Genomic DNA, 11,100 nt, shown 5'->3' on the forward strand with positions numbered 1-11,100 from the left:
TGCACCCTGGAAGGGTGTGTGAGTTGCAGGAAAAGTCAAAAACTTTGTGTGTGGCCGAGGAAGAGACCACAAAATTGTTAGCGGAGGGAGACGGTGAAAGAGTGTGTGTAGGAAGACCGAAGCTGTGTTCATATGTATATATGTCTTTGTGTGTTTGTGTGCACGTGTGTGTGTGTGTGCACCATGGCGAGAGAACTGGACAGAGCCCAGCTTCTGTGGTGCTGCATGCTCACAGGTACATCTGGGTGGCCAGATGCCTGGTCATCTCCTAATCACACCATCGTCTCGTCGCCATGCCCACCGATGCGACAGTCCACCTACTCTTCCTGCCCCGGGGTTGTATTGCAGGAGCCGGGCTGCCTGCCACCGCGGCCTTCAGACCCTGGTCCCACCTCCAGACATTCCTTTTTTTAGCTACCCCTCCATCAGGGTCGAGACGGTCCAGTATTGATATTCAGCTCCACTGTCCTCTGGCTCTGTCTGGTGTGCGGTTTGCTGTGTTGCTTTGCTGTTGGGTTTTTTTCACACTCTGAAGTTTCCTCCCGGGTGGAGCGTAGAAATGTAGGTGACAACGAGGTGCTGCAGGAGAGGTCGTTCCGTTCTTTCTTCGGGAAAGAAAACGGGAAAATTAAAAAAGATGAGATGAAAACGGAAGGCGAACGGCCAGCCACCCTCCCCGCCCGGACCTCGCCTGTCCCGAATCCCTCCCTCCACGCGGAAAACTTTCAGTGCTTCTCTTCTTCTCGACGGGGTTAAAATGCGGACACGGCTGGAGATCAGAGGAAAAACAGCGACACGACGATTACTCGATTGTTTTTATTTTTTAACCCAGACTGAAATTGATTAAAGAAACAGGGTACGGTCGCAGGGCTGTGTCACCGGTCCAAAAACCCCGTCTGTCTGGTCTCTGTCTCAAGCCTTCAGCTTCAGAAAGGTTATAAATGGCTCGTGGTGAGTCTGAAAACACTCAGGTTTCAATCAGAACTGCCAGTCATTTTCCAGTCTGATGTATTATTTCACCCATACCATGTCTACTGATCTCAGAATCCCTCTCCACCATCGCAAATATCTGCCAAGACCTCATTTCCTCTAATACTGGGAAATATGCTTGCTAGTATGAGCAGGTGTTTGTGTGTGTGTGTGTGTGTGTGTGTGTGTGTGTGTTCACACGTGAAGTGTGATAAAAGACAATAAATGCATTATTGACACGAAAGATGGAAAACCAATCACCAGAAACAGTGACACTATGAAGAAGACTATGAAAAAAGACAAAGCATTTCAGACATAAACACACACACACACACACACACACACACACACACACACACTCTCTCTCTCTCTCTCTTCCCCTCTCATTCTCTTTCTCTCTCTCTCCAGTCGTCTGGTCTGCCCTTGCCTGAGGCTGTATTGCTAACGTCTGGCGCGCTAAGTGACGAACTGAAACATGAATCCTGTTAGCGTCTCTCGGAAAGCAGCCCTTCCGGAGAGCTGCCCGAGCACCTTGTCTGTTAGACGTGGATGATCTATTAAAGCGCCTCGAAGACAAGCGAGAGGACGATGACATGACGCGACACGAGTCAACGCTGACACAGGAGTTCAGAGTATGTCTACACTACAGCAACAAACAATACAAATGGCAACAATAAAAATCAAAAAGAGAGCCCAAGATGTGAAGGAAAAACCCTAAAAGCTTTAAATTTTCCATTTGACAGGTAATATCTCAGGAAAACATCGCACTTATTTAATATGCAGTAGTCGAGTACTAGCATTTAGAATTTTTAGAAGCTTATTACGCACTAATGGTGCGTTAATATACATTTTTGCAAAATTCACTTCCAGTTAAAGGGGTTTCAAGTGCAGGTTTGATCAGACTTGACTTACAACTGTCAGTGGGAAAGCAATGTGAAGTGGCTATTTCGATAATAAGGTCTTTTAAATGAATGACAAATAGCATTGCTGCACTGACAGATGTATTTGCACCATGCCGGCAAAGTTACAGGAATGACACAGCAATCATCGTGTAAACACGGCGCCAGCCTTGAGATTCACAGCAGGGATCGTTCACCTGACTAATACCAAGGCTCCTGCACAGGGGGGCTTCGCACTAGCGCCCCCCCACACGGAAGGAGACCGGGAGGCAGGAATGCACACCTGATGCGTAATTTGATGAACAGAGGAGGCCGCCACTTCTGAATTTACTGAGGGAGAAATGCATTTTATCCCAGGCCCTGCTATTGGAAGTTAATGGTATCCATCACCATACGTACAGTGATGACATACGTGTAACACATCAACCAGAATGCAGTGTGTGCAGTCAACTATGTGGACTTCAGACGCAATGGTTGTGTAAAGTTTTTGTAACAAGTTTTTAACAATTTAACAATTAGGACCTAAATAAGCCACGTTCCAGATTCAGAGAACAACAACAACAACAAAAAATTGATTAGGTCCAGGATTAAGTCTAATTAGAGCCCAGGAAATTGCTCCGCAGATCTCAAACACACAACTGCACCTAAATCCGCACTCCGGTGCCTGGTGTTAGCGTCCAGGGTGAGCAGAGCCACGTTAGCAAACAGTGCTAATTTACCTGCAACGATTAAACGATTAGCGGTGCAATGGCCTGGTCATCCTCCCCAGTAGGAACTGGTGAAAGCATGGTGGAGAAAGAGTGGCAGAGAAATGAGTTCCCACTAACCAATAGGGACAGTTCAGTCCAGACCTCACCGCACCTGTTCACCACAGCCTCTGTCAACTCCTCAAAGTCACGCTGAAACTGTCATTCTCCACACAACGAAAAAATGATCTCGTTAAATAATGAATTATCCTTCAGAATACTAGAAACACTAGAAACATAAATGAGACACTCGCCATATGTGACCTCGAATGCTAATCTTGTACGTACGCTAACTAGTCACTGCTGGGTACACCTGTGTTGCAGGTGAGTTGGGTACGATTGTAATTGCAATTACTGTAGCCAAGAGAGCCATGCCACAATCGGCCACACCCTGCGTCACACGTTTCATCACGAGAGTGCTACTGACGGATTGGTAGGCAGCAAATCAAGAAGCAGTAACACTGACATACTAGTGGGTGCTGAGATGGTCCGAGGTCATCAAGAAAACGCTGGCGTTTTCGCACGCGTGGGTGAGTGTGGTTCGGCCCGGGAGAGATGCAGCCAACGGGGGTCCCGTGGTCCGACACGGAGCGCAGATGAGGGACTACAGGACAGCTAAAATGAACTGCGCAAGACAGCAGACAGACTTTAGACTCCCATAGTTACTCTCGTTTGTCGTAAATGTCTCTAGCATCGCAGTGTAAAGAGTCTATTAAAAAGTAAACGTTTGCTGAAGTCGAGCGTCATTGGCGTCAGCCAACTTTTGCACTTATGTCATTTGGCAGATGCTCTGATCCAGTGCAACATACATATTTTTTTCAGTAAAACAGCACATACGCTCCCTGAGAATCAAACTCATGTGCCGGGTGTCGTTAGCATCAGGCTGTACCGGCTCTAACAGGTGAGCGTCAGGAGGAGCGGGAATGCATCATTACAGTGTGATCTAAAAACAGCTCCTAGCTTTTCTCGTTCTAGCCAACGCTGCAGTCACCGCTAGCACGTAATAGCCTGCTAACGCTACAACAGGGCGTTGCTGTCAACGTTAATGAGCAAACGCTCCAGAAGCTCCCCATGCCATGCTCGCTGTTTATCCTTTTAGCTGCAGTCGTGCGACTCTCTGACGGGCCCTGGCGCGAGGGGAAACCACTGATTAAAGGTGCCGTGCCACCCCACTCTGAGCGGATGCCGGGGATAGGGAAAGGCCGGAAGGCCGGAAGCGCGGGGCAATCCAGTTTGGCAGCGGCGGCTTCTGTGTGGTCTGGCTGAGGTCAGGAGCAGGAGGCATAGGGGCCTGGGGTGTTCATCCTCCTTTCAGACACACAAAGCGTAGCAGGACAAATAAGAGGAGGCTCGGTATTCGTAGGGACAGCAAATGATAGTCAGCTCCCCCGGGTCGTCCATACCGTTTCCCACGATGCCCATGCTCGTTTGTTCCACTTAAACAATACCAATGTTGCAGGCCTAAGAACAGAGCACTAGAGTGCAGGGAGAGACCTAACCTGGATTTCCAGGAGATGGTACCACCATTTGGGATTTGGGATACTCTGAGTATGTTGAAGGTTCTCTTCTGACCATGGATACGTGCCGAAGTGGGATTCACTGGATTCTTCCCGTCTCGTGTCGTATTAACAGGCTCCCACAAACTCCACTCCACTGTGGAATCGTTGCAGACATGGATGTCGCCGCAAAACTCTCGATAGGTCCACGTTCCTCCAAATAAGTCGTCGCTAATGTTAGAATCAAGGTGTCTGACGCCAAGCAGCAGTGGCCTGCCACTAAATACCTAACATTAGCTCCACACTGTGAGCATGGACATGGCATTAGCAACAAGCCGTCATGTGCTGCATGAACAGGCCCGGTGTCAGGTTGTGTGAGGGCAAACCCTGCAGCGATGAGAGGAATACCATATCCGACGTGTCAAAGTGGGCACGTACGGAGCCGCTGCTCATTTATTTTGAGCCGTGTGAGGATGACGGGGAGGAAAAATTAAACAAATAAAAATAGCGAAGGGAACACCAAAATCGCACAACATCCATACATCCGAATCTGACTTGAAAAAGGCAGCGGCCTCGTGAGTCAGGTCACAGTATTGGACTTTGTGAGGCATGCCGCAACAGCTCAGTTTTAGGTGGGAAAATAAAACAAAAGAGTAAACCAAAAGCGACAGCCGAGACACCAGCCTGGTGAGAGAGGCCTCTCATACATGAGCCTGCCGAGCCGAAGGGTAGCTTTGCACCTGTGATCCCACCAGCTTCTGCTGAACGCAAGACACTCAGTGACTCGTCAGAGGTTAGCGCAACTGGCACGGGCTCGTGCGGATTGCGCGTATTTAAGACGCATCAGTGTACTCGCGTACACTTTGACAGCAGAAGAAAAACGAGGGCATCTCGCTGAGGCTGAGAGCTAATTTATTTCTCCAGTTAATGTCAAGACAGGCAACACAGGGTCCCAGGGGTGAAACAGCCAGAGGTCAGAAAGGAGGCAGGACCAGAATGAACCCTGCAGAAGGAACAACCTTGGCCCTGTAGACGTGACTCTCTGAGAGGAACAGTCCAGACAGGGAAGGCTGCGGAATACTGGGAATAAAATTCATGTGTTTTATCGAGGGCCAACCTCACAGTACTAGAAGGGCTTAGGTTTAACATCTGGGGTTGGAAGTGCCTGGTGTGGGCAGGTGCATGAAATCGCTCTCGCACATCGCTTATAGCCGAAAGGCAAGACCTTGGTTTGTCTGTTCTTAGAGAACAAAAACAAAAACAAACCCACATGCCGAACAGCATAGAGACTGTGAACCAGCTGGGGAGGTTAAAAAAAAAAGAAATATTTTTCAACGAGTTTGAATAGAGAAAAAAAAAAAATTCATTTACAAGGCCAATATGTGCATAATTACTGCACAATATTGAAAGGACTTGGTCAGGCTTTTGCAATTCAGGTTTTAATCTATTATATTGATTATCCCAAGACTACAAATATTAAAAAAATAATTGGAGTGTTCACTCTAAAAATACAACCCCATTTCATTTTCCATTAAGCTTATGTAACATAATGCTTTTTTGTAACATTGTAAACTACATATGAATTATTTGGAACAAATCTGCATAAAACATGTCTGTATATGCTTGGAGTGCACAACATTGTAATACCCATATAATATTGATCATTTGAATCTATGCCTATTGATGAACCATTTCTGGGACAGAATTATTATCCATGTCAGTGTATACCATAATTCCAAGTTATTTATTCAATGTAGCTGTGAATTAATGTCTTTAAATTTGTTACCTTTTTATTTATATTTTACATTTTTTTATATTATTGCCTTGTGAATGCCATATAAATGCCATGCCCTGCTTTTAAAAACCATTATCACACAGCTTCCACAATCCACCCAAACAAAACGACTTTTTCCCCTTTATAAAAAGCACATTCCCGATGTGGGACGAGCGGGAAGAGCGTGGATGCTAAGCTCGGGTTAATCCTCCTCGGTGATGTGGTGCTCGGAAGACACCCCAGCCCCATACCCTGCCGTGGAATACGAGTACTGAAGTGATCAATCGCTGCGCTCAGTAGACGGGGATCAGTCACACTACCGTCTCCTTCGGAAAACCAGCGTGAAGGGAAAGGCCAGTGGGCGTGGCTTATTCCCTTGTTTTTTTTTTTTTTTTTTTTTTTTTTTTTTTGCCGTGCCACCGTAGACGTCTGCCATATGCTGAATCCATATTCTCGTCAGATTAGATGTTTTCCTGCGAAGGGGAATGAGTTCCACGGCACCGGAGGCCTTTTAATGGGACTCCACCGTTCACAAACGCTTAAACCCCCATGGAGATCCGTCTTGCTTCCACGCACACGGATGCATTTCCCTCTGAAAGGGCCGATCGTGTTTGCCGTCCGAGTTGGCCGTAATTATTCTGATGTGATAATGGAGTTTGGCGTGTGGAAGGGCCCGCCGTTAGGGCGTGAAACTCGTGTTCGACGCCCGCCTGAAAAATCCGCCGCCGGCAGGAAGAACACGGGCATTGCATCATCCGCTGGACTGACAGTTCCAGTTTGCTGGTTTTTGGAAGTAGTGCCATACAGATCCCCGCCACTCCAGACTGACTGACAGAGATGACCCGGGGTGTGTGTGTGTGTGTGGGGGGTGCAGATGGAGAGAGGGGAGTGGGTGTTGTAGAGAGAGAGAGAGAGAGAGAGAGAGAGAGAGAGAGAGAGAGAGAGAGAGAGTGGGCAGAAGTAGCAGGTGGGGGAAGAGTGGTGTCAGGTTTGGTATGTCTTAATGCCAGGCTGCCGACTGTTCCTGCCAGAACTGCACACTCTCTGCACCCTTCCTATCATTCGGTGCTATTTTCCAACAGAGAAAACCCTCGTTCCTGCCCTGCACTGCTGAGAAACAAAAAATAGCATTCTTAGACACCTTTAGTGTTGCCTCAGCCCAAAGACAGAAGACACTACCATTACTGGACAGGGCTGCAAAGTTGGTTCGTTTGACTCTAGTCTGGAGTCCAAATGTGATCTGAGGGAACAAGAATAATTTGTTGTTCTGTCCACAGAGGCGACAGCGCCCCGGCAACGCAGTTGCTTGGTTATCGGGCTGGCAGTGCACTGGAGGAGATCGGGGCTTCGGTTTCTCAGTGGGCACGTCACGTGAGGCGACCAGTAGAAATCACAAGTAACTTGCTGAAATGATGTTCATTTTTAAAAGCCAAAAAATGTAAGCACAGCAGTAGAAAAAAGGCAGCAGCTGTAGACGAGTCGTGAGGAAATGAGGAAACGTGGAAATCAGAACGCTGGTCGTGCACTCACTCGCTTGAATTAACACTTATAAGGAGCTGATTTGGGTCGATTTTAGGAAGTAACACTTGTGTGTTGGGTAGCATAGAAGTTTGTGGGCTGAAAAAATTTGGAGAGGATACAGACATTTCTTTTACAAGAGGGAAACTGCTCTGCTTTGTAGTGGTTAGCCTTACTGTCTAGAATTAAACAGTCCCAGAGACCGAAAGACCAGCAGAGAGAACAGCAATTGTATGCAACACACTAGTCATTAGTAACGTCTCACACCCACACCCACACACACACACACATTTCCACGTCTGTGGGTGCATGTTCCCCTTTCGTGCAGCTGGCCTCTTCTGGCTGCCGTGGCTGGCTCTCCAAGCCGACACTTCACTCGAGGATGCCCTTTGAAGGCGCCTAGGAAACCCGGCATGACTCTTCCACCCGCACCCATTCTAAATTAGCATTTCAAAGCGGCTCCGCCTGTCTCCCTTTCTCCACGGACTGCGCCGTGCGGTCAGAACTCCGGGATAGGGTTCCTTCATTTTTCCTGTCTTGGAATTGGACCCGGACTCCTCGATCTGTTTCAGCCTTTAGTTTTCGGTCTGTTGTAGTAAAAGGATCACGAAGCCCTGGGGGAGCGGGGGAGACAGCAGTTTGTGGGTCACTGCTGTCACGATCCGGCTTACGCCGGATGGAACCACACACGACGTTTGGCCACCTGACCCAGGCCCGCTCCGGATCCGGAGGCGGCGGCCATCGTAGGCGCAGCCATCAAAAGCATCCTTCTTGCAGGGCAGCATTTTAAGTGTGCAGGAACGCTGACATACCAACTACCCTTCAATGTCATCACGTGTCATAACTTCTAGTGCACTGGCACACAACGTTTGTTTACCCACAATAGCCTGCCATATACTCGACTTGCCTGACAGGGCAAATACAGATCTAGCAGTAGGTGATTTTTTTTTAATTGACTCCGTAAATTATGCACGCTCCCTGTCAGATTGTGTTATGCTAGCTGGCTTAACCGTGCTGATGACCTCCGGCAATCATGCCAACATAATTATGAGTGCTAACCAATACGGCTAAGAATACAGCGACGAAACACTTGGGTCTGTATGCGTATTAATCTGTGGGAGTGGATGGAATGATAGTACCGCCTGGCCTGCTTTTCCAAATCTTTGTGGCGCTCTTCTCTGTTGAACAGGTTTCAAATTTAAATTCAGATTTGAATCCTTCCAATTTGGCAGTAATGAGATACCTTGGAAGGTGTTTTAGAATGGCCTTCATATTATTTAATATCACAAAGCCTCCCCCTGAATGGAAGAGTATATTCTAATATGTATCAAACTTCTACTCGTTGAACTCCGCCCAGCCAATAACAAACTGTGATTGGACCGTTGGCAGGGGTGGGTGGAGCCATGAAAGAAAAACAAACCAGGGAATGGTGGCACCCTTTCTGATTGCCATGTGAGACTCTCAGCATTTTACCTGTAAAGGTTGAGAAAACCCACACAAAGCAAGCGCACCACCAACACATCCAGTTAAACACGATACCGATACAGTCACTAAAACTACGACGTACAGTCTTGAAACAGCGAAACACGAAAGTCTTAGAGCAGTCCTAGTTGCTAGGCATCATATCGTAGTCATTTCAAACTTCGTCTGTTTCTTCTTCCAATATTACATGCTGTCTCTTTAGTTGGTGTTCATTGTTGGTGTTCATCACCATGGATACAGCATAATTAACGTTTGTGCCTGATGTGCCACAAGGACTATGAATGTTTTGTTGTTTTTTGTTTTGTATTTTCTTTGTGAAAAGTGTTTTCTTGCAGCGTTGCTCTGCTGACTCATTTGTATAGTGACTACTGAGTCTCATTTGAATAGTGAACAGTGAGTCTCATTTGAATAGTGAATAGTGAGTCTCATATGAATAGTGGTCTTTGTAGCTTGTCATCTCCTCCAACTTTAATCACAATGCTTATTATTCACTTTTTGCAAGACTCATACAAATCTCCCTTGATCTTTCATGACGCAGTTATCTTGACACCTGTCACAAGGGCTGCATTAGAAAGGCAGGGGTGACCTGGGTGATTACAGTTAATTTGGCAGGGTCGAAGGGTCAGACATCAACTGGAAACAACCTGTCGTGTTACTTTATGAATTTATAGGTGTTTTCTTTCTGTTTTACTTGATGTTATTAACTCATGACTTGCAAACAAATTACCATGATGAGCTGGTGGGGTTGGGATAATTATGTTAATTTGTAATTGAGTCAAAGACTTTATTGAGTTAGTGCCTTTTATCAGAAAATAACTTTGCGCTGTGGATACATGTGTTTTATCACCAAACCCAAATGTATTTACAGAAGCCCCTGTCAGAAGCTGCGCTTGAAAGCTCGTATTAATTGAACAAATGAAGTGAGACATTAAAAATGAATTGCCCCGGGCTAACACACACACAGCCACAGAGCCGAGACGATACAAATACCCCTATGTCATGAGTGCTTTGAAGATGCGATTCCCAGCCGAGATGGAAGCCACGGGGTTCTGCGAAGGGGAGATAACGGCAATGTCTTTTTACGAAAGCGCTGAATCACACGTGGAACTGCGCAGGCGCGCGCATCATAATGTAGACACCGGAGCGGCAAACGTATGGCGAACGTGTCTCAGCATGCGTCTGTTTACCGCACAAGCCCAGTGACTAGCCACCCAGTGCAGCCCTGAAGTAGCATACAGGCTACGTATAGAAAATACACTTTGAACTCTTTGTGGTCTTCTTTTTCTTCAGCAGGGTGTTAGTGTTCCAAGCAGGGGCCCAGGTTTGTTTTCCTCATGCTAATAGCCTTGATTGGCCTCATCAGCCTATTGTCATGCTCCGATGCGCCAGGCATAACGCGTTTTCAAGCCATGTCAGGAGCTGAATCGGGCTCACCGGAGACTGCGGCACAGACGGTAAAACTCGGGACAGCTCGGTCTGAGGGTCCCGGTGCTGGATTCAGACAGCTACCACGCACAACCTTTCAACACACCCCGGGGACTCCCGCCTTCCGACTCAGACGTTTGTGAGTGCAGGAGGAGCGAAAAGATTAGCGAGCATCAAAGCGAGTGTCTCGAGTCCGAGCGGGTCTTTGATTAGCCGTGGACGAAAGAAAGCAGGAGTAGCTCACTCAGCAGAGTGTGTGTGTGTGTGTGTGTGGGGGGGGGGGGGGGGGGGGGGGTCGTTTGTTTTGTTCTGTGTCCCTCTGCTTAGAAAAGTGCTGGGGGATGTAAAAGCAACATTTGGCTTCAGTCCCATGTCTTTAATTCTGCCCGTCCAAACCTGATTGTTGACGTTCCTCTTCATCCAAGTCCTTTGACTCTCCCTCAGCCTTTAGATGTCGTTAGATGTGCAGCCCGTCGTAGAATGTAAACGCGTTATCGATCTCCATGGCCGAGCAGACGTTCGCTCTCAATTATAATTGCCCGCGGGGACCGAACGCCCCCCTTGGTGGTTTCAAATCCTTTTAACATATTTGAGCATTTGCTCTTTGTTGTGTTTGGAAGGTGTGTCTTTGGACCAGAGGAGCACGCTGTTGTGATGAATAGCCTGCATGTAGCTAGGCCCCAGTGGTACCCCGGGGCCATGAGCAGAAAAAAAACAAAACACACACACACGTATGAGCACGCACACAAACGCACATGCACGTGGTGGCCTTGCAGGCTAAACACAGGGGG

Source organism: Electrophorus electricus, chromosome 23, assembly GCF_041902795.1.
Source record: "Electrophorus electricus isolate QZ-2024a chromosome 23, ASM4190279v1, whole genome shotgun sequence".
Classification (NCBI taxonomy): Eukaryota; Metazoa; Chordata; class Actinopteri; order Gymnotiformes; family Gymnotidae; genus Electrophorus; species Electrophorus electricus.